A 25,004-nucleotide genomic window follows, 5' to 3' on the forward strand; every position below is an offset into this window, starting at 1 on the left:
AATATAGGTAACAAAATGAGAAAACCCACATGAAAAAGAAGTGTTAGGCATACCAACTTAAAATATAAACAAGAACTCCTTTTTAATAAGCAGTGCTGGATCAACTAATACACATTATAGATTTGAAAAGATTATAATGACAAAAAGATGAGTTTTTCACAACTCAGTTAATAAAAAAGGATACCAAACGTACAAATAAAAGACCAAATTATAATATGATTAATTCATTAAGTCCATACATGACAAAAGTATATATAAGAAAACCACTTACACATAAGCATAATTCAAGCCATGTCACTTTTATTAGATATAAATATAAGAGTACTACAAGTTAGAAAATCAAATATAAAAATGGTAGAGCATCATAACATATATGTGCAATGGTCTTTTACACAGGATAATGTCACCCCCAACTAGCTAGTGTAATGAAATTCTACTATATGCACATAAGCTAACATTGTCTTGTCTGTTAGCCTAAGTATTCTAACTTCTACAACTCTACAATCCATATCCATTTAATATTCTAAAATCACACAATAACAAAAGACAGATAGTCAACTAATCGTATTCATATATAATACTATTCATATTCTTGATTATAGTTATTAGTGTTATTTCTATAGTTATATTTGATATTATTTACTTACAATAGATAACAATGATCAAACCAAGATAAACATCAACATCCACCAATCACATAAGTGCAGTATGAGGGGCTTTCGAAGTACCTAAACATGTTTTATCGTAAAATATAATCAATTCACAATTCAAAATGAAACCATAAAAACTTGATAATACACCACAAATAAAGCTCAATTATCTATCAAAATCTATCTTAATAACTATTATTTATTACCATGGACTAAACTAATTTTTTGTTTTTGGAATTTAGTGGTAAAATCCTAATTTTCCAAAATTCAAGGACTAAATTGAAATTATATCATCTTTAACCTTTAAACATATTTTTCAAGATTTTAGCATGATTCTTTCTATATAATTCTTCAATAATCCCATATTTTCTTTCTAATATCGAAATTCCTTAGGTTTTGCTCTAATCATACCAACAGATATCAAATATCAAAATCAGATACTAATTATTCATAATCTATCTCAATCCAAGTTTATATGTTATAAAACACTTAGGAAAGAAATAAAGAAAACTTACTCAAAAGATATTTATTATATGGTTGATAGCTAGTATGGGTTATAAGAGAAAGCTGCAGAAATAAAAAAGGAAGAAGAAGAAGCTCTCGGTCAAATAAGAAGAAAATAAAACAAAGAAAATATGAGAGAGGTGGCTGCACACAAACACACATACATATACGTATATTAAGACTTGGGAAAAACTTGGGGGCTATAAAAAATATTTATGTGCTGCACACAAACACACATACATATATGTATATTAAGACTTGGGCAAAACTTATAGGCTATAAAAAATATGTACCAAGCACATAAAGAAATAAATTACATGGGATAAAACTTTAAAAAGTTTATAGGCCTCACAACCTTGAAAGTTTCAATGCATGTATATTTATTTATAAATGATGAAGGAGACTTTGTTTCTGAAAGTAGGCTATTCATTGAAATTGATGGATTCATCTCAAATTACACTATTGCTAAATACTGTAATTTATTAAAAAAATTGTAATCGTTGAGATGTACTTATTTATGATTTATGGTGAATATTGGTTGGGTTGTTTTGATGGAAAAGGAAATGTTAAATTTTACCAGGCTTGACAGGTTTATTTGATGGAATTATAGTGAAAATGAGGGAGGATATGTTGGGGAAGATGCTGGACTTTTTGCTTGGTAATCCATGCTTGAATATGGCTAGAAATTGATGCTAAATACTATAATTTATGGTATTTTTATAACTAAATGAAAACTACCAATGATTTTTTTTCAAAAAAAAAAAAAACCCAACTGCTCTAGTGGCATTTTAGTTATTTTTAACCTTTAAAGGTTCTTTAGTATTTACCACAAATATAATGATACTCTTGTAAATAAATATATATTTTTTGTTGATTTGTTTTTTAAGCCAACTTTTAAGGATGTAGAATTTTACCTGCCATCAAAATGCATGATGGAAAATGTAGTATTTAAAAATATTGTTGCAAAGTGAAAAAAAAAAAAAACCTTGGGATACTAAACGTAACTTTCCTTTTACTTATTTACCCTCTCACTAGATACATGGGGTCTTCTGGCCCAATAAACACGCATGCAACACCACTTTCTTCTTATGTTAAAATAAGAGCATGCCACATTCATCATATGCTATTATTTTTTTAATATAAAATGACACTCTATTTTGTTTTTATCTAATATTTTCCCCTAATTAGTTAAACTTACTATATCACTGGTTGATCCTGCATTGTGGGTTGGATCAATTTTCTTTTAATATAGAAAAATGTTCAAGTATTGCTAGCATGTTTTCTAGTAGGAAAAAAAATCATATCGTGTAAGGGTTGACCCGATGTGACTCAATCAACTTGACGGCTCCAAAGACAACCCGGATAACCATTAAAAATATAGTTTTTAAAAAACATTCGAGACATCATTTTTTTAAAAAAAAATGAGAGAAAAATATATTGGATCAATCTAGGTCAACCTGTATTAACCTGCTAAATTCACGACCCGGGTAATAAGACTGAGACAACCTCGTAGAAAGGAAATTAAAATAAATTATGAAACCTAATTCTCAATCAAACCAATGTTAAATGATGAAATTGAAAAAAAAGACACAAGTCAACCTCAGTTAAACCGCCAAACCCACAACTGAGGTAATGAAACCAAGATAACCCCTTAGAAAGAAAACCAAAAAAATTATAAAATCTAATTCTAAATCAACCAAATATTGAAGGATAAAATTAAAAAAAAAATGATGAAACATGACAAAAAAATAAGTTAACATGCCAAATCTGTGACCCAGATCATGAAATCGGGATAAAAAAAACTTAATATTAAATGATAAATTAATTTTTTTTAAAAAAAAAATAATGTTCAAGTAAGCAATGCTTTGTGATGAGAGTAGCACTGAATTTTCCTTGAAAAATAGCAAAACAAATAACAAAGCAATTTAAATTAGCAATGTATTGTGAGGAAGGACCATGAATTTCTATCCTTATTTAATTTCTGTTAGAAAATCATTTATTTAATCAATTTTATTTTTATATTTTTTAAAATAAGAAACTTAAGTAGAAATAATTAGTAAGTAAATACAATTATCTCAAAAACCATCAAATGTAAGGATAATTACTATTTTGTTTGCTTGTTAACAAATTTAATATTTTCAATTCAAATAACAACATTTTCAACTCAAATAATATAAATCTATTTTTAAACTAGCTCAATAAATTTAATTAAGATATTCTTTAAAATAATAAATTATTTTTCAGCAACTTGGACAATGCAAGCGACAAAAAATATTGATTTTGTAGCAAGTGGCTCCCCCACATGTGAATTGGATGGAGATATCATATTATCAAAGCACACAAGTAGGCTCTGCCGCCCTGGCATTTGGTGTGCAATTTGTAGCAAGTGGCTCCCGCACATCATTGGATGGAGATAGCATATTATCAAAGCACACAGATTGGTTCTGCCGCGTTGGCATTTGGTGTGCCAGACTGGACAAGTTACTTGAATTGCTCTCTTGCAGAAGGTATTAGATGAAGCTTCATATGAGCACACCACAGCCAGAGTCATCAAACATGTCATCTCACCGTATCAGAGTCTCCACGCGAAACTCCAGGAGCAGCTTGAAGAAGCCTTCCTCCTCCCTTGTATAGCTCCCGAATTCGATAACTAAATTCATTTTTAACACTTACGCCTGAGGCTTTACTACTTTTCTGCAACACTCAAATCTCTAATGCCAGCACCCCAAAGATGATAACATCAGATTCCTTGTTTCCCTTGCTTGTGAGAATACCAATGGTATATCTAGTGACAGTGGTGACAATGTAGTTGACATGATTATGAGAACCGTACAATATATTTTAGTACGTGGAAGGGCTAAGATTTAGCAATTGAGCGGGGTGGCTAATTTATAAATCTTTAAACAGAGTGAACTTAATATGTTCAATTGGACATGAATTTGTACTCAGTTTAAAAGAAAATCAATTTCAGAAAAGACGTAAAAATTGATCAGTACAAAAAAAAAACAGGGGGGAATTAAATGTTTTAACAGGATAAGAATCTCAAATGAATCACACTGGTCATCAATTTAACCTTCGTGTGGAAGCATGGCAGATGCAGAATTAAGAAGCTGAAGAAGATGCGGTGAGCTGGGAAGAATTAGTGTTGTAACTATAACTTGAAGATTTGTTCATCCCTCCCTCAGAATCTGTAAGGCCATAGGACATTATTGAAAGTGAAGATGCAGATACTGGCGGGGCGAAATATGAGGGCACGGGCATCTTTGATGGGAGAATAGGCAATGGAGCATCAAAATTAAGAACGTGAAGTGCTTGCCGAATTGAGGGTCTAAGATGTTCATCCGGATGAGCACACGAAAGGCCGACGATCATCAAGCGTTCCATCTGCGTCTTGTTAAAATCTCCGCATAGTCTTGGGTCAACTGCTTCAAGTAGCTTTCCCTCACCATAGAGCTCCCAAACCCACTGCACCATGGACACATGATCTTCATTGCTGGCCTTTGGGTTGATAGGTTTTCTTCCACAAGCAATCTCCAATGCAACAATTCCAAAACTGTAAACATCTGACTCTCTGCTAGCCTTGCCTGTCATTGCACACTCTGGAGCCATGTAGCCCATTGTCCCTGCCAAAACTGTTGTTTGAGAACCTTTTCCATGGTCCACAAGCCTAGCCAGACCAAAATCCCCGAGCTTAGCATTGAATTCTGAGTCCAACATAATGTTGCTGGACTTTATATCTCTGTGCACCACACATTGTTCCCATTCTTCATGCAAGTACAACAGCCCCGATGCCAAGCCTTGCACGATTTTGTACCTCACCTCCCATGTCAACAAGCTAGTTTCTTTGAAAAGATGGGAGTCTAAGCTGCCATGAGGCATGAATTCGTAAACAAGTAAAAAGCTCCTTTCTTTCATGACACCAACCAATGAGTTGGACCAAGTTTCTGTGCCTCAATCGGCTAATGATCTTTACCTCTGCTGCATATTCTTTAACCCCTTGTTTAGAACCTCTTGATACTCTCTTCACGGCAACGAATGAATCAATCTCCTTCAAAAAACCTTTATAGACACCACCGAACCCACCCTCACCTAGCTTCTCTTCATCCTTGAAGTTACTTGTAGCTCGAGCCAATTCCTGGTAAGAGAACTTCTTTGGTCCTGTTCCCCTTTCAAATTCATCATCCATGTACTCTTCAGCGACATGACCACCTTCTTCGTCTTCTTCGTGCCCACGCATAAACTTGATAACAAACCCAACCAAAGCGGCCCCAACAACTATAGCACCACCCCCAACACCCAATCCAACTGCCAGTCCTGTCCTGTTCTTTTTCCGATCTAGTGGATTGGTAGCTGGATCTATTGGATTGGTAACATTATCATCAATTTCTAAGCTTGAACTAAAATCCCACGAGTAAAGGGTATGGAGGGCAGATGCACTACCTGTTGAAGCCGAAAAGCCAAAACTAACTCTTTCTGGTAGGTAATCCCTCAAACTAACTATTCGACTAAGGAATTGCATTTCTACAGTGTCATTTCTATAACCAGTGAAGGCGACACTCAGATTATGTGTACTTGAATTATAACTAATCCAAGCGTCAGTTCTTCTCCCTCCAATAATATCACACAGCCAAGTAATATTATTTACAGATTGCATAGAGTTGATGTCAATACCTACATGCTCGCCTGGCGGATCAAAATAATTTTTGTAGATATCGAACTCCACAGCAACAAAATGATTAGCCGTTGTGTTTAGTAGCTGATCACGCCTTGTAAGACCTAGACCTGAACCCTCAGAGAGATTAGGCGGAAGCTTTGATCCTTCTGGCGCAAGAAAGAAAGCCAATCCATCTCCGTACGCACGTCGACCTTGCGAATCGATGGAAAAAGAGAAATGGGTAGTGAAGTCTGTAAGATTCCCCGAGGCCTCGTCCCAAAGCTGCATCGGTTTGTAATACGTGGCTCGACCGGAACTATTAGTTACATTAGCATTTCTTAGATTTTTGATGAGCTGAATAGCTCCATCTGCGGGATATGCTTCCTCGTATGAGATGTTTTGATCGGCGCCAACAATGAAGCTGGTGAAGTTGAAAGATAATCCACTCGCAGAAGGGATTATTAGTGTGAAGAGAGTTGAGAAAACAAAAGGAAGAAATGGAAGAGGAAGCTTTCCCATGAGGGAAGTTGAAATTGTAGTGCTGCAATGCTTGGGGATTAGGAAAATTGCAGAATTTCTTTTGTTGACAAGGGCAGGTATAAGCGTGTCTGCGGCGTTAATTTGCACGGTAATGAAATGTTTATTCTTGTTCTTGCTGTGGCCTCAAGTGGGAGCCTTTGTTCATTAGCATTAGTTAGAGTTGTAGGACTTTCAAGATAGGCTGCCGTTTGAATTACTGGAAACCTTCTTGGCAACTCACTTGTCTCTGCCGCCTCTGCAGTCAAAACCAAGTCATTAATTAATAATTTCTTTGTTTCGTTTGTAAATAATAATAATAAAAAAATTATTCAACGTTGAAAAGAAATATTATTTTTTAAGTGTTTATAATTATATGTTCTTACGTAAATTAAATGAAAAAAAAGCACATGAACTCTTCAAATCTGCTTCCTAATCCTATTATATAAATATCTATAATATTTAAATAAAATATTTGGCACTTTTGATATTATAATTATATCTATTGAATTAATTATTTTTTGAACTTATTTATTTTAATTTTCATAATTAATTTTAATATTTATAATTGTTGGGATAAAACTGAATAAGAAGCTATTTAATTTAATTCAAGATATAATTATTTTTTAAACAATCATATAATTTTATTAACAACCATTTATCATTTTTATAATTTAATATTTATTTTGAGTGAAATATCCTACCCGTACAGTGTATGTGTCAAATGATCTAGTGACGCACTGAATTAATACGTAAAGTTATTGTTCTGGGGGAAAAGCTAAACAGATACACTTGCTAGAAAGAAAGGAGACCCGCGGCAGAAGTAGAAGCAACTGCAAGCTAGCTAGGAACGGAAATTTTCAGAGAGAACAACAAAACAGAGAAGCTCTTGAAGACACAAAATAACACAGTATAAGCGTATCAAAAGGTTAGTAAAGTGCTGTCCTGCTCGCTACAAACAGGAAATCAGAAATGATTAATACAAAATAGCTGCTAATATCCATGGTAGGAGGAGGTTGCCAGTTCTCTCTAAAACTGCTCCGAGGCAATGAAGGAAATGTCATTATATGGGCACATGCATGTAATGCAGCTGCTCAAACAACAAATGTTATTATAATAAAAATACTAATAGTAGTTGTTGGGATGATAGTGATAATGACAATGGTAATAGCAATAACAATAATAATAATATTGATGATGATTGTGATAATGATTGTTAAAATAATGATAATATTAATAAGAATGTTTCTATTATTACTAATAATGATAATATTAACAATAGTTGTGGTGGTGGTGATAACAACAACAACAACAATAACGATGATATTACTTATTAATAATATTAGTGATAGTGATTTTAATCTTTATTTTTTGAATTGATATTTTTAAAAATCCTTTCCAGCATGGTCTTGTGAGAAACAAATAGTTCTTCGTATGCATACTAACATATATATTTCTCCATGAATTTTTTTTGTAAAAAATGCATCATTATAACATTTGGATCGAGAAACCTTTTATTTTTACACCTCTTACATAGACACCTAATATCGTCTCCATTAAAATTTCTAGGATTAGATATTGTATAATTAATAAAACCCTGAACCCCATTACAATAATTCATCATTCGCAATCCTTGAGTGAATCTCAAAATATTCATAAACGATCATCTATCACTTCTATTGAACTTATATCAAATAATGATAACAACATGTATTAATTAATTACATTAACTAAATAAATTTGCAAAATTATTGGTTTAGCTTCAGATTATTCAACTAACTTTAATACTTCTCATAATTCATTATCAATTATCTATATAGATATAAATTTGTACATATTTACGTAAATTACAACTCGGCAACAACATTAACAAAGTATAAAACAGACTCGTTAAACAAGTCATTATTTATTTTATCACAATATGACTAAGTTAATAATTCGACATAAGTTTCAACAGTTTACAAAAAATATCTAAAACAAACTATAACATGTACTAAATCACAAATCCATACAACAAGTTTGTTTGAGAAAAAACAATAAAAAAAATAAACACCCAAATAAAATACATATACTAAAAAATATACAATAAATAAAACTAACATTTTCAAATTGTGTTCATATTTAAAAAAAAATGGTAGATTTATTTAATAAAATTTCAATCAAGACACAAATGTTGTCAAACATGGTGTTGTTATGATTGAAAAGGTTGGGGGAGGATGAATTGTATTGAGATGAGAGGAGGAATATGGAGGGATCAGGGATTGTTTTGTTGCAGAAAATTATAAAGAAACAAGTAGAAATAAGTGAGGAGGGAGAGTAGGGTCAAACATCAGGTTATATATTAAATATTATTGAAGGATTTTTTTTTTATGAAATTATTCTGATGATAACTTCGTTGACAATTTTGTCAGTATCACTACCACATCACTATATGATTTACTTGTTTGAATCTAGTTTTAATTTCATTGATAACTGTATCAGTAAAAATTAATACACCATCGTACTTTTTTATAAATAAGAAAAAATATCTAAACAACAACGGTGATAAAAGTTTTTTTAGAGGTAATTAGGTATTTTTGTTTTTTCATAAACAATAGAATTGCACATATACCTTTGGATGCAAGACATTGAATTTGTTGTAGTAAGGATTATTTGGATCTTTTCACATGGTGCATTAGTTTAGTCATTACAGATTTGTTTGTAGGTATTTTCATCTATTCAATGTTTTATTGAAGAGTAAAATAACCAAAATATCCCTAGGAGTTATAAAAAATAAGTGGCCTTGGGTAGAGGTATTTAGGTATTTTTTTTTTCATACACAATAGAATTACACATATATCTTTGGATGCAAGACATTGAATTCGTTGTAGTAAGGAGTGTTTGGATCTTTTCACATGGTGCATTAGTTTAGTCATTACTGATTTGTTTGGAGGTATTTTCATCTATTCAATGTTTTAATGAACAGTAAAATAACCAAAATACCTGTTGGAGTCACAGCACATTTTGGCGGTCAAAAGTTAGAAAAAATAAGTGGTCTTTGGCAGAGGTATTTAGATATTTTTGTATTTCATACATAGTAAAATTACATATGTACCTTTGGATGCAAGACGTAGAATTCATTGTTGTCAGGAGTATTTGAGAATTTTAGCCTTGATTTTTTTTGTTAATTATAAGTTTGGTTAAGGGTAGTAACATAATTTATAATTAAAATAATAATTTTATATTTAAAAAGTTGTTGGCGCTTGCAGAATATGTGCCCACCCGTTGGAGTCACCGCACATTTTGGATAGCGCATGCAGTGGTTTTTGGCAGTCAAAAATAGGCTTCCATCGTCTCAATTTATTCCTCATCATCTTCTCTTTCATTTTAGGTTGAGTATGTTCTTCAAATGTGGTCAGTGTATCACTGATAACCCTTTTTTTTTCTTTTTTTTCTTTTTCTTTCCTATCCCAGTAAATATATTATGGTCCTCATTGTTATTGTTATTTCAGATTCAGACCTTTTAACTTTGATTACTATTTTTAGTTGTTTTTTATTTTGTTGAAGTTTTGTTTGTTTTCAATTTAACCCTTGGTGTTTAATTTTTATATATAAGGTATTTCGATTCGGCTCTTCTACTTTTAATTTTTTAATTTTTTTCCTTTTTTTTTTGTCAAAGTTATTATGGCTATCAATTTTATCCTTCAAATCAAGTTTATAGTTTTTATTTTTTTTCAATAATAATAATAATAATAAAGATAATAATATTATTGATGATAATAGTAATAACAATGATGATAATAATAATTGTGATAATAATTATAAAAAGAGTAATGAAAATAATAATAGAATTACACATATACCTTTGGATGCAAGACATTGAATTCGTTGTAGTAAGGAGTATTTGGATCTTTTCACATGGTGCATTAGTTTAGTCATTACTGATTTGTTTGAAGGTATTTTCATCTATTCAATGTTTTAATGAACAGTAAAATAACCAAAATGTATTTAGATATTTTTGTATTTCATACATAGTAAAATTACATATGTACCTTTGGATGCAAGGCGTAGAATTCATTGTTGTCAGGAGTATTTGGGAATTTTGGCCTTGATTTTTTTTGTTAATTATAAGTTTGGCTAAGGGTAGTAACATAATTTATAATTAAAATAATAATATTATATTTAAAAAGTTGTTGGCACTTGCAAAATATATGCCCACCTGTTGGAGTCACAGCACATTTTGGCAGTCAAAAATAGGCTTCCATCGTCTCAATTTATTCCTCGTCATCTTCTCTTTCATTTTAGGTTGAGTATGTTCTTCAAATGTGGTCAGTGTATCACCGATAACCCTTTTTTTTTTTTTTTTTTCTCTCCTATCCCAGTAAATATATTATGGTCCTCATTGTTACTGTTATTTCAGATTCAGACCTTTTAGCTTTGATTACTAGTTTTAGTTGTTTTTCATTTTGTTGAAGTTTTGTTTGTTTTCAATTTAACCCTTGGTGTTTAATTTGTATATATAAGGTATTTCGATTCGGTTCTTTTACTTTTAATTTTTAATTTTTTCCTTTGCTTTTTTGTCAAAGTTATTATGGCTATCAATTTTATCCTTCAAATCAAGTTTATAGTTTTTATTTTTTCAATAATAATAATAATAATAATAATGAAGATAATAATATTATTGACGATAATAGTAATAACAATAATGATAATAATAATTGTGATGATGATTGTGGTAATGATTGTTAAAATAATGATAATATTAATATGAATGTTTCTATTATTACTAGTAATGATAATATTAGCAATAGTTGTGGCGGTAGTGATAACAACAACAATAATGATGGTATTACTTATTAATAATATTGGTGATAGTCATTTGAATATTTATTTTTTGAATTGATATTTTTAAAAATCCTTTCTAGCATGGTCTTGTAATAAACAAATAGTTCTTTGTGTGCATACCAACATATATATTCCTCCATGAATTTTTTTGTAGAAAATGCATCATTATAACATCTAGATCAAGAAACCTTTTATTTTAACACCTCTTGCATGGACACCTAATATCGTCTCTATTAAAAGTTCTGGGATTAGATATTACATAATTAATAAAACTCTGAATTCCATTACAATAATCCATCATTTGCAATTTTTAAGTGAATCTCGATATATCCATAAACGATCATCTATAACTTCTATCGAACCTATATCAAATAATGATAACAACATGTATTAATTAATTACATTAACTAAATAAATTTGCAAAAATATTAGTTTAGCTTAAGATTATTCAACCTACTTTAATACTTCTCATAATTCATTATCAATTATCTACGTAGATACAAATTTGTACATAGTTATGAAAATTACAACTTGGCAACAAAATTAACAAAGTATAAAATAGACTCGTTAAACAAGTCATTATTTATTTTATCACAATACGCCTAAGTTAATAATTTAACATAATTTTCAACAATTTACAAAAAATATCTAAAACAAACCATAACATGTACAAAATCACAAATCCATACAACAAGTTTGTTTGAGAAAAAATAATAAAACAAATAAATACCCAAATAAAATACATATACTAAAAAAATATGCAATAAATAAAACTAACATTTTAAAATTGTATTCATATTAGAAAAAAATGATAGATTTATTTAATAAAATTTCAATCAAGACACAAATGTTGTCAAACATGGTTTCTGGTGATAAAAAATAGGCTTCCATCATCTCAATTTCCTCTTCGTCTTCTCTTTTGTTTTAGTCACCGATAACCCTTCTTTTTTCTTTTTTTTTTCACTATCCTGCCTCAGTAAATATATTATGATCCTCATTGTTATTGTTATTTCATATTCAAACGTTTTAGCTTTGATTACTATTTTTAGTCGTTTTCCATTTTGTTGAAGTTTCGTTTATTTTCAATTTAATCCTTAGTGTTTAATTTGTATATATAAGGTATTTCGATTCAGTTCTTCTACTTTTAATTTTTTTTTCCTTTGCTTTTTTGTCGAAGTTATTATAGCTATCAATTTTATCCTTCAAATCAAGTTTATAATTTTCATTTTTTCAATAATAATAATAATAATGAAGATAATAATATTATTGATGATAATAGTAATAAAAATAATGATAATAATAATTGTGATAATAATTATAAAAAGAGTAATGAAACTAATAATATTATTGATGATAACAACAACAACAACAATTAAAATAGTAATGATAATTATAATAATGATGATGGTAATAATATTATTAATGATAGTAGTTATATAATAATAATAATTATATGAGAGAGAAGAAGAAGAAAAATTAGTGATGATAATAAATTACTAATAATAGTTGTTGGGATGATAGTGATAATGACAATGGTAATAACAACAACAATATTAATAATAGTGATGATGATTATGGTAATGATTGTTAAAATAATGATAATATTAATATGAATGTTTATATTATTACTAATAATGATAATATTAGCAATAGTTGTGGTGGCGGTGATAACAACAACAACAATAATGATGGTATTACTTATTAATAATATTAATGATAGTGATTTTAATCTTTATTTTTTGAATTGATATTTTTAAAAATCCTTTCTAGCATGGTCTTGTGAGAAACAAATAGTTATCCTTGTGCATATCAACACATATATTCCTCAATGAATCTTTTTTTATAGAAAATATATCATTACAATAGCTGGATTGAGAAACATTTTATTTGTACACATTTTGCATTCATACCTAATATAGTCTCCATTAAAATTTATGGGATTAGATATTGCATAATTAATAAAACCCTGAACCCCATTACAATAATCTATCATCCGCAATCCTTGAGTGAATCTCGATATATCTATAAACGATCATCTATCACTTCTATCGAACCTATATCAAATAACGATAACAACTTGTACTAATTAATCAAATTAACTAAATAAATTTATAAAAATATTGGTTTAGTTTAAGATTATTCAACCTACTTTAAAACTTCTCATAATTCATTATCAATTATCTACGTAGATACAAATTTGTACATATTTATGGAAATTACAACTTGACAATAAAATTAACAAAGTATAAAACAAACTTGTTAAACAAGTCATTATTTATTTTATCACAATACGCCTAAGTTGATAATTCAACATAAGTTTCAACAATTTACAAAAAATATCTAAAACAAACCATAACATGTACAAATTCACAAATCCATACAACAAGTTTGTTTAAGAAAAAAACAATAAAACAAATAAACACCCAAATAAAATACATATACTAAAAAAAATACAATAAAAAAAATAACATTTTAAAATTGTGTTTACGTTAAAAAAATATATGATATATTTACTTAATAAAATTTCAATCAAGACACAGATGTTGTTAACACAATGTTGTTATTATTGAAAAGGTTGCGGAAGAATGAATTGTATTGAGATGAGAGAGGGAATGTGGGGGGAATCGAGGACTCTTTTGCTGTAGAGAATTTTTAAGAAATAAGTAGGAATTGGTGAGGGGGAAAGGAGGGTTAAATATCAAGTTATATATTAAATATTATAAAAGGATATTTTTTGTTATGAAATTATTTTGATAATAACTTCATCGATAATTCTATCAGTATCAATACCCCGTTATTATATGGTTTACCTATTTGAATCCTACTACTATTTCATTGATAATAATATGAATAAAAACTTACACATCATTGTATATATTCTTTTATAAAAGAGAAAAAATATCTAAAGAACGGTGATACAAGTCTGCTTAAACAGACTAAAATAAACAAGAAAAAGTTAAAATCCATCCGAATAGCATTTGCTTCAGATAAACATGGAGACTAATTAATAAAGGTATTATAACTAAATACAAACTTTCTTGTAAGATAAATTATAATATGGAACCTGTTAATCTTTAAGAAAATCATAAGACTTGAAGATAATTTATTTTGCAAGGACGAACTTACGAATACTTTTTATAAAATTCTATTAAAAAAAGTCGCATATAAAATCCATTCATCATTGAATGATATATATACGCAGTAAACATAAACATCTGTTTTTTTTTTTTTTTTTTTCTCATTAAGGGAGATCTATCACCATTGGTAATTGATAAATTAATAATTTTGTCATGAAAGAAATGTAATTGAGCTAGAAACCCTGATTAGATGAAATATCGAAATATATATATCATAAAGAAAAGAGAATATTCTACTTCGATGAACAATTTGAGAAATCAGCCAAATGGAAACCAGAACTGGGAAGAAATAAACTTGTTTTAGAAATCCCAGGAAATGTTTGAGGTCTCTGCAGGTTGATGAATGCACAGATCAATGATTGTGTTGATGATTGACACATGGCCAAGCTCTCGCCCACAAGTAAGCATGGAGGTTCAAATATTACTTTAATGCTAAATGGTTGGTTAATCCTGTTAAACTAATTGAGATCAAACACAAAAAGGAGGCTAGAATTCTGAATAAACTGTATATTATGAATGCTTAGTCTTAACCTAATTACAAATAAAGTATATATAGGTTAAACTGAAAGTACTATTCTACCCTTAATAAATAAGACAACATAAATATTATTTAACATCTCCCCTCAAACTCACGATGCGGCAGCTACAAGCATCGAGAGTTTGCCAACTAGAAAACGAAAACGAGATATGGAATGCGCCTTGGTAAAGAAATCTGCAATCTGCAATGAAGAAGGAACAAAGGGCAAAGTAATGGTTCCATGCTTGAGATGATGACGAGTAAGATGACAATCGATTTCAATGTGCTTAGTCCGCTCATGAAAAACCGAGTTGTGAGCAATCTGAATAGAACTCTGGTTGTCACAATACATAGGAGTAGGATGGGAAAAGGAAACTCCCATATCAGCAAGTAACCAACGTAACCAAATAATCTCTTTGGTAGTAGATGCCATGGCACGATATTCTGCTTCGGTGGATGATTGAGAAACAATAGATTGTTTCTTACTCTTCCAAGAAATAAGAGAATCACCTAAAAAGATACAAAACCCGGTAACAGACTTGCGATCTGTGGGATCACTACCATGATCAGCATCAGAGTATGCACGTAACTCCAAGGAAGAGGTGGATGAAAGTAAAAGACTTTGAAAAACTGTACCCCGAAGATATCGCAAAATACGAAGAACAGCTGCCCAATGAACAGTAGTAGGAGAAGCAACAAACTGACTAACAACATGAACAGCATATGCAATATCTGGACGAGTAATGGTGAGATATACCAAACTCCCAACAATAGTGCGGTATAAAGTAGGATCTATCAAAGGTAAACCATCAGAAGAAGAGTACCTTGCGTTAACCTCAATAGGAGTATCCACAGTCTTGTTATCAGTAAGTCTAGCCCGCTCAAGAATATCTGCAACATATTTCGACTGAGAAAGAAGGTAACCTCTAGGTGAGTATGCTACCTCAATACCCAGGAAATATCGAAGATAACCCAAATCCTTCATCTCAAATCGTCTAGCCAACTCTGTCTTCAAAACTGAAATACCATCAATGTCATCACCAGTAATAATCATGTCATCAACATATAAAGACAGAATGATACGACCTGCATCAGTGCACTTAATAAAAAGAGCAGAATCATGACTGCTAGAAACAAAGCCAAGTGACGAGATCACAATAGAGAATTTCTCAAACCAAGCACGGGGTGCTTGTTTGAGACCATATAATGCTTTCTTAAGCTTACAAACATATCCAGAGTCATGTGAAATACCAGGAGGGGGTGCCATATAAACTTCTTCTTGAAGATCTCCATTCAAGAAGGCATTTTTAACATCAAGTTGAGAAATATGCCATTGACGAATCGAAGCTACGGCAATAAGAGTACGAATAGTAGTCATTTTTGCAACCGGAGCAAATGTCTCCTCATAGTCCATACCATACTGTTGAGAGTATCCTTTGGCAACCAACCTAGCTTTATATCGCTCAATAGACCCATCAGAATTAGTCTTGATCTTATACACCCAACGATAACCAACAACACTCTTACCAGGAGGTAGAGGAACCAGATCCCAAGTATCTGTCTTATGCAATGCAGAAAGTTCCTCATCCATAGCTTGCTGCCAAAGCGGATCAAGAATTGCCTCTTTATAGGAAGAGGGCTCAACAAGACAATGAATAGAGGCTAAAAAGGAAGTAAATGATGAAGAATAACAAGAATAAGCAAAATCTGGTAGTTTTGTGGACTTACGAATACGGATGGACTGACGTGGAGGTGGATCCACAATCTCAGATGAAGCTTGAGGGGCTGTAGATGAGAATGGAGCTTCATGTGTGCCAGAGAGTAAAGTACCAGTACCTGCAGAGTTATGAGTACAAATTGATCGAACATGGGGAGAGCTATCATTAGCAGAATCCTCAGAAAATGGATCTATACTAATAAGATCAGATTTAGTCAGGTTATGAGTAGTGGATGGAATAGAAAAGAAAGGTATATGCTCAAGGAAGACAACATGACGAGACACATAAAGTTTCTGAGTGATTGGATCAAAACAACGATAACCCTTTTTACCTTCACCATAGCCCAAAAAGACACAAATAGCGGATCGAGAGGATAGCTTACTTCGTTCTACATGAGGACGAAGAACGAAACAAGTACAACCAAAGACTCTAAATGAGGAATAATCAGGGACATACCCATATAACTTTTCAAAAGGAGATAGACCCGAACTATGAGAAGATGGAATTGTATTAATCAAGCTTACAGCAGTAAGAACAGCTTCTCCCCAAAACTCACTAGGAACAAAAGCAGACAACAAGAGAGAACGAGCAGTTTCGACAATATGCCTATGTTTTCTTTCAGCCACACCATTTTGCTCAGGAGTATCTGTACATGAAGTTTGGTGGATGGTTCCATCTAGGGCAAGCAATTGGCAAAATTTATTAGAAGTGTATTCCCCACCTAAATCACACCTAAAGCATTTGATCACAGTAGAATATTGAGTTTTGATAAGAGCTCGAAAAGCTGTATATATCTCAAAGAATTCAGAACGATGTTTCATTAAATAAACCCAACAATAACGAGTATGATCATCAATAAAAGAGACATAATATCGAGACCCTCCTTTTGTGGCAACAGGAGAAGGTCCCCATACATCAGAATGAATCAAATCAAATGGTGAAGAAGAAACAGAAATACTTCGATTAAAAGGTAAGGCGGAAAATTTTGCCAATTTACATCCACTACAATCAGAAATGTCACAAGTTTTCAAATTTCCTAAAGCTCCTGTGGATGCCAAAAATCTCAAACGAGAAGACGAAACATGACCTAGACGGGAATGCCATAAATAAAAACTAGAAGATGAAATACTCAAACGAAAGGAAGACAAATCAACTGTAGTAGTAGCAGCGGCAGCAGCAGCAACTGGCACTTTTAACTCATCCAAAATATATAGTCCATTCTCCCTACGGCCTGTCCCAATCAGCTTCTGAGACTGCAGATCCTGTATACAACAAAAGGAACCAGAAAACATGACTAAGTAATCACTAGAATCACATATTTGACCAACAGACGCAAGATTCAATTTGAGTTGTGGAATAAGATAAACATTAGGGAGAGACATGTGAGGTGTGACAACAGAACCAACACCTGCTAAGGGCATTTGAGTGCCATCAGCAGTCATAACAGGAATGAAGGATAAAGGGGATATAGAGGTAAAAGATGAGGAATCTGGAGACATATGATGAGAAGCACCAGAATCCAAGACCCATTCAGAATGTGACATACCTGAGGAACTATGAGGCAACTGACCTATGGAAGAAGAAGCGGACATTGCTTGTGGCTGCAAGGAGAGAAACTTCTGAAATTGCTCAGCCAAAATATTAGGATCGGTAATAGAACTCGAGGAAGCTACTGCTGCAGTATTGTGGTGTTGTCGTTTATAACCCTGAGGTGGTTTATGAGCATTAGATTGTGACTGATTTCCAGGCTTCCAAGCTTGATTCTGATGTCTCAACTTAGGACATTGAGCCTTCCAATGACCTTTCTGCTTACAGAAGCTGCACTCATCGAAGCCAACCCTTGTGTGAGACTTATTCTGATGATTAGAGAATGACCTAGAAGGTACTGCTAGTACTGAAGGATTTGAAGCAGAAAGAATTCCTTTTTCAGAATAAGACTGAAAACGTATTTCTTCAGCCAATAACTCACTGACAACAGAGTCAACAGAAGGCAGTGGAGAACGATGCAGAATTGAACCTCTAAGTCCTTCGAAATCACTGCGAAGTGCTGTTAAAAACTGTACCAATCTTTGCTGCTCTCTACGCTCAATATAGGCACCACATGCCTTTAATTCTGTCGATTCAGTAAGAGCCAATTGATCCCAAAGATCTGTCATAGCAGAATAAAACTCTTGAATACTCATATTCTTCTGATAAAGAGCTCGTATGTCATTCTCTAATTGATACTGTTTTGCAAAATTTGATTGTGTGAATAACCTTTGCAGATGATCCCAAACCTCTTTTGTTGTCTCATATTTCGCCAACTGCGTACCTATTGAATGCTCAACAGAATTGTTGATCCAAGTAATGATCTTTGCATTATTTGCTTCCCATGTATCTATCAAACCAGCATCCCCCTCCTCAATATTCTTAGGTATCACATAAGTTCCACTAACATACCCCCACATCTTCTTACCCTTAAGGAAATTTCTCATTACATAACTCCAATATGAATAGTTCTTCCCATCCAACCTCACACTCACAGACTGAAGCGAATCATCTCTTTCAGTAGCCATAATCAACAATCACAAATAACCAGAATGCAAAAGCAGCGGAAGACAAAATACTCAATTGCAGAAACTAAACAAATATCTTCTCGAAATTATACGATTACTCCCAAAACACAAAACAAATTTGCAAAAACTGAACGCAGATACCAAATTGCAGAAGCTGAAGGGAAGATGAAATACCAAAATAATTGCAGAAACTGTCGAAATACCAAAATAATTGCAGAGACTGTCGAAATACCTAATTTTGCAGAAGCGGAAGACAAAATATCACTCCAAAAAAAAAATTGATATTTGGGATTGCGCGCTGCCCCCTGCAAACCCCCAGCCAACTCACCGCAGAGTTGGATCCGTGAAGCTGTATTTGGGATTAAGCTTCGTTTCATAAAACCAGCTCTGATACCATGTTAAACTAATTGAGATCAAACACAAAAAGGAGGCTAGAATTCTGAATAAACTGTATATTATGAATGCTTAGTCTTAACCTAATTACAAATAAAGTATATATAGGTTAAACTGAAAGTACTATTCTACCCTTAATAAATAAGACAACATAAATATTATTTAACAAATCCAAGGGCCTAATTGGCGATTAAGGAAACATCTTTTATCTCCATTGGACAGCAGAATCTCCGTCACGTGGTCTCTCCCGATCACAGGTTTAGGCACAAAGTCCCATATTTAATCATTTTAATTTTAGCGTATCGGTTTGTGTAAACAATTACCTGATAGGTATTTTTAGGTATTGGTTTGTGTAAAAATCCCAGAATAGCGAGATGGGGAGAGGGAAGATTGTGATACGCAGGATCGACAATTCGACAAGTAGGCAAGTTACTTTCTCCAAAAGAAGAAGTGGGCTGCTTAAGAAGGTTAAGGAGCTATCAGTCCTTTGTGATGCGGAAGTTGGAGTAATTGTCTTCTCCAGCACAGGCAAGCTCTATGATCATTCAAGCACTAGGTCAGACCTCTCTCTCTCCTCTCGCTCTATATATTTTGGTGTATACAGTATGAATAAATCGATAGTTCCCATGTATAGATGTAATTATCTTTAGGATTACCTGAATAGCACATCAACATATTTTTATTGTTACAGGATTAATAATTGGATCGACATTAATATATAGAGAAGGTCTTCATGCACACTTAATATCTTTAAGGTTGAAGCATCATCATATATTTTATTTTCTCTATCAACCCTAATGCGAATGCCATGCAAGTCCATATCAAAGACTCGATTGCATATAAATAGTATGTTTATGTAAGATATATTCAAAGCTCTAATATTTGTCACATATGATGAACGATGCGTAAATATATATAAATCTAACATTTTGATTCTTGCATGGTTTGTACAAGTTACAGAATGATTACAAATAAATTGAAAAATAATTTAGAAATTAGGATTTTGAAAACTAGTAACTCTAATTTTTAAATTTGAGTTTTTTTTTTTAAGTACAAATTACAGATTTCCCATTATAAATAATGTGTCTAGGAGAATGAAAATTATGAGTTCCACGTAAAAAGAGACGGATTAACGCTTTTTTTTTCTTAATTCCGAACTTTCCGTCCGTAATTTGGTCGATAATTTCGACCTCAAATTACCGACAAAAATATTCCGTCGGTGATTCCGTTGCTATTAAGCGAATTTTTGGTAGTGTTTTTCTTCTCCTCTTGAGTTTGATATTGATAGTTCATTTTTTATAGTTAATTATCGTTAATGTTTTTTTGTTTATTTTATTTATTGACAATTTTTTTTTTAATCATATTATTAAAATTAACATAGTTTTTGAATCCAATCAAGTCAATTACTTAGGTCTTAATTTTTTCATATCTTCTTTAAAAATAATGGCATTACCTAAATAATTATATATATATATATATATATATATATATATATAAGAAAAAAAGAAAAAAATTAACATGACATTCTAGTTAATAGCCAAATCTAATGGTAGAAAAAATTGTAATTGAGAAAATTTCAAAATAGCATAGTTATTTGTGAATTGTTAGGTTAATATATGCTCTCCCTATAATCCCTATCTTCTATAATATAATATTTTCAAGAGAGTAACTTGGTGGATGCTTTTGTCAAGCAATACAAGCACAATATGAACATTACTCCGGATAGAACCAGTCTATCCAATCTAGAGAAAATGAACAAGGAAAGCATAAGGGAATATGCTCAAAGGTGGAGAGACCTAGCTGCTCAAGTACATCCTCCACTACTTGATAAAGAGATAGTCACTCTATTTGCCAACATGCTCAAGGACTCATACTACGAGCATGTGATGTGTAGTTCGGCCCAGCAATTTACTGATGCTGTGGTAGTAGCTGAGCGCGTAGAACAAGGAGTAAAGAGTGGTAGAATTTTTGCACCTATGGAGAAAAAGGGTATCGAAGGTAAAAAGAAAAAGGTTGACCACATTAAGGGTAGGATGAACCCATTCCAAAAATACCACACTCCATCCTTTTCACCCCAAATCGCCAACATCAATATCAACTCTTCTTTTCCTGCCAGAAAACCTGAGCATCAAAGAGTCCATGAACAGTTACCTCTATTATCATTGCCTTTAAATGAGATGTACCAAATGCTAATGAGCATTGGGTATATAGCTCTAGAACCCTTGACACCCTTGCGATCACCTTACCCCAACTGGTACAAGCCTAACCTCACTTGCGAGTACCATGCTAGCGTTGTGGGACACGACATCCATGCTTGCAGTGCCTTTAAAAAGAGGCTCATGCATTTGATTAAAGCTGGATGGATAACCTTTAAAGGAACTCCAAATGTGAGTTCAAACCCCTTACTCAATCATGCTTCAAAAGTGCATCGGTGAATGCACTAGAGGCGGAATGCTCTAGAAACCTTAAAGCACCGATGGCTAGAGCAAGGTGTGAAGAAGGTAGTGTGCACTCTCGAGGATAGAGGACAAAGTTTTGCTATAGAATGGGAAGATGGAGCCTTCCAATTATTGCCTTTGGCTTGATCATGTTTGTTTCAACCTGTTTTAGTCTTGTTGGCAATTTGGCTCATAATGCTACAAGACTCTCTGTCAAATGAGCCTTTTCTGTTAATAAAATCATGTGTTCTTCTGTATTCATGCAAATAACATACTGAGCACACCCTTCACTCACAAAACCACAAATTCTTTGATGTTTTCTTTTCCCCCTCCAAAAAAAACATGACCCTATGTTTTCACAAGGATTTTTAGGAAATCAAAGTTTTAATACAAAAACAAAGATCAAATTGGTGTTTGTTTTAATAAACAAGTTCTAAAAATTTAAGTGATATCCTAACACTTATAAAACCTCAAAGACAACTCGAATACCATGAGATAACTTCAAAGCTGAGTTTGGACTACATGAATAATGAGAAACCGTTTTGCATATTCGCATGTGAGAAAGCAAAGCTTGCTGATTCTGAATGAATGCATTTGAAATGAAGAAAGGCCATATTTGATCATCCTTTCACAAATTCTAAAAAACTCCTTTTGCTTTTTGAGCCTAACACATATTTCTTGAAAAATAACATTGGCTAAGATCACACCCTAAATTGGGGGGCAAGTGCAAAAAAAATCCATAATGACTAAAAGTGCCCACACAACCCTGGGGCACATAAAAAGTGCTCAAACGATAAAAGTGCTCAAACAACACTTGGGGGCATGAAACGAAATCCTCATTAAACAAAAGTGCCCAAACAAAGCTAAGGGCCATATAAGAGTTCCAAAAAGATTTAAGCATGCCACAAAAATCACTAATATAATGATGCTTAAAACCAAAAGAAGAAAAAGCCCAACATTGGGGGGCACCGTGGACCATTTTACAAATCAATTTCAAGGCCGAGAAATTCATGAACTAAAAAAAGAGTTTGGGATATAAGCACTAGTGATCTTTAGTCTTAATGTCCCTTAAACACCTTTTGAGCCTATAAATATCCTTTTTCTTCATAGCCAAGAGCCAAAGCCTTCATTACATGCCTAATCAAGCCCTTTCTGATAAAAAACAGGCAATCTGGATTGGTAGACTTTACTTTTCCATGCAAAACAAGCCATTATTCATGCAAGCAAAATGAACGATTTAAAAACTGGTTCTTTAAAACCCTGAGATTAGATCTTGAAGCCATTTTGACCAATCACACATCACTTCACTTCACCAAAAGCAAAACAATTTTTTTCAACACTTATACAAACCTATCCATAAGAATCACTTGAATTTTTTAGAACAAGTTTGTTTTGAACAAACATCAAAATGATTCTTCGAAATACTTTGAAATTCCAAAAATTCATCATGAAAACAACTCCTTGTAAATAACTAGATCTTCTTCCACATAGCCTCATCCCCAAGGAAAACCTAAATTCAACACTTTGAGATATGATCAAACTAGGGGGGCAATACACCAAAACATAAAGGGTTGATCCATGATTCCCCTTCTAAGAAAACAGAAAATATCGGGCAAAGTTGGCAACCCTTAAAAAAAAAAAGGTTTATGAGCAAAGAAGTATGCTGATGTTGTATCCCTCATAGAGGTCAAGATCACAAGATATGACTCGAGTAAGCAAGAGCAAAAAGAGCTATCAAAGCTTACTATTAAAGACTCAAACTTTTAAGAAAAGGAAAACTCCATGAAGAAAAGGGGACCTATATTTCTCAGGTAAGTATATGTGCATATTGATCTTGATGCATTACTTTCATCCTTGACAAATTGGTGTCTCATCGTCGCCTCTTTTTTAGTGGGCTGTTGAGCCCTCATCATTCAGATAGTGTGCTTTATAGCCCTATCTCCCTTTTGAATGCGCCTTTGAGCCATTATCTCCCGGGTATTGTGTTTTCTAACCTTACCCCTTTTGAGTGCGCCTTAGAGCCCTCAACCACCTTAGATAGTGCATTTTCTAACCCTACCTCATTTCAAGTGTGCCTTTGAGCCCTCACCTCATGGATAATATGCTTTCTAACCCTAACTCATTTTTTAGTACGCCTTTGAGCCCTCACTTTATGGGTAGTGTGTTTTCTAACCCTACCTCATTTTGAGTGCGCCTTTGAGCCCTCGCCCACTTTAGGTAGTGTGTTTTCTAACCCTACCTCTTTATGAGTGTGCTTTAGAGCCCTCAACCACTTTAGGTAGTGCGTTTTCTAACCCTGCCTCCTTTTGAGTGCGTTTTCGAGCCCTAACCCCTTAAATAGTGTATTTTCCAACCCTGCCTATTTTTTAATGTGCCTTAAGCCTTCACCTTATAGGTAAAGTCGCATGTCCCTCGCACGACGTCCGATGGCGATTTTTATTTTTTTGTTTATTTTGCTGGTCTCGTTGTGATGGGTGACCTACCCAGGTGGAAAGGGGGAGAATAGTGGTCTCATTATGATGGGTGACCTACCCAGATGTAAGATAAAAGGATTTTAGATAGGGGTATCAATATCTAGAGACTTGCCCATTTTAAAAATTTTAGAACAACTCCATATTTTTTATTTATATATATATAAAAAAACTCCATGCTTTTTTTTAGGAAACGGTCTCAATATTGGGTGACCTGCCCCTCTTAAAATTATTAGAAAACTCCATGCTTTTTTCTAAGAAATGGTGTCAATATCAGGTGACTGATCCCTCTTAAAATTCTTATAAAACTCCACGCTTTTCTAAGGAATGGTCTTAGTATTGAGTGACCGGCCCATTTTAAAATTCTTAGAAAACTCCACGCTTTTCTAAGAAACGGTTTTAATATTAGGTAACTAGCCCCTCTTAAAATTCTTAGAAAACTCCACACTTTTCTAAGAAATGGTCTCAATATCGAGTGACCTGCCCATCTTAAAATTCTTAGAAAAACTCCATGCTTTTCTAAGAAATGATCTCAATATCAAGTGCTGGCCCATCTTAAAATTATTAGAATACTCCATGCTTTTCTAAGAAATAATTTCAATATTAGGTAACTGGCCCCTTTTAAAA

The 25,004-nt window shown here is 32.7% G+C and overlaps 1 long non-coding RNA gene and 1 pseudogene across 1 annotated transcript; both read right to left on the reverse strand.

Moving 5' to 3' along the window:
- Window positions 1-3,446: 3,446 nt before the first annotated feature.
- LOC118051836 (L-type lectin-domain containing receptor kinase IX.1-like) lies at window positions 3,447-6,569 on the reverse strand (annotated as a pseudogene).
- A 10,889-nt stretch (window positions 6,570-17,458) lies between these two features.
- On the reverse strand, window positions 17,459-18,208 carry LOC140956100 (uncharacterized). Its single transcript, XR_012171123.1, has 2 exons — window positions 18,067-18,208; window positions 17,459-17,782 (listed from the first exon to the last, which is right to left on the reverse strand). It is a non-coding gene; the product is annotated as an uncharacterized lncRNA (long non-coding RNA).
- Window positions 18,209-25,004: the final 6,796 nt, after the last annotated feature.

This window comes from Populus alba, chromosome 11, assembly GCF_005239225.2.
Source record: "Populus alba chromosome 11, ASM523922v2, whole genome shotgun sequence".
Lineage (NCBI taxonomy): Eukaryota > Viridiplantae > Streptophyta > Magnoliopsida > Malpighiales > Salicaceae > Populus > Populus alba.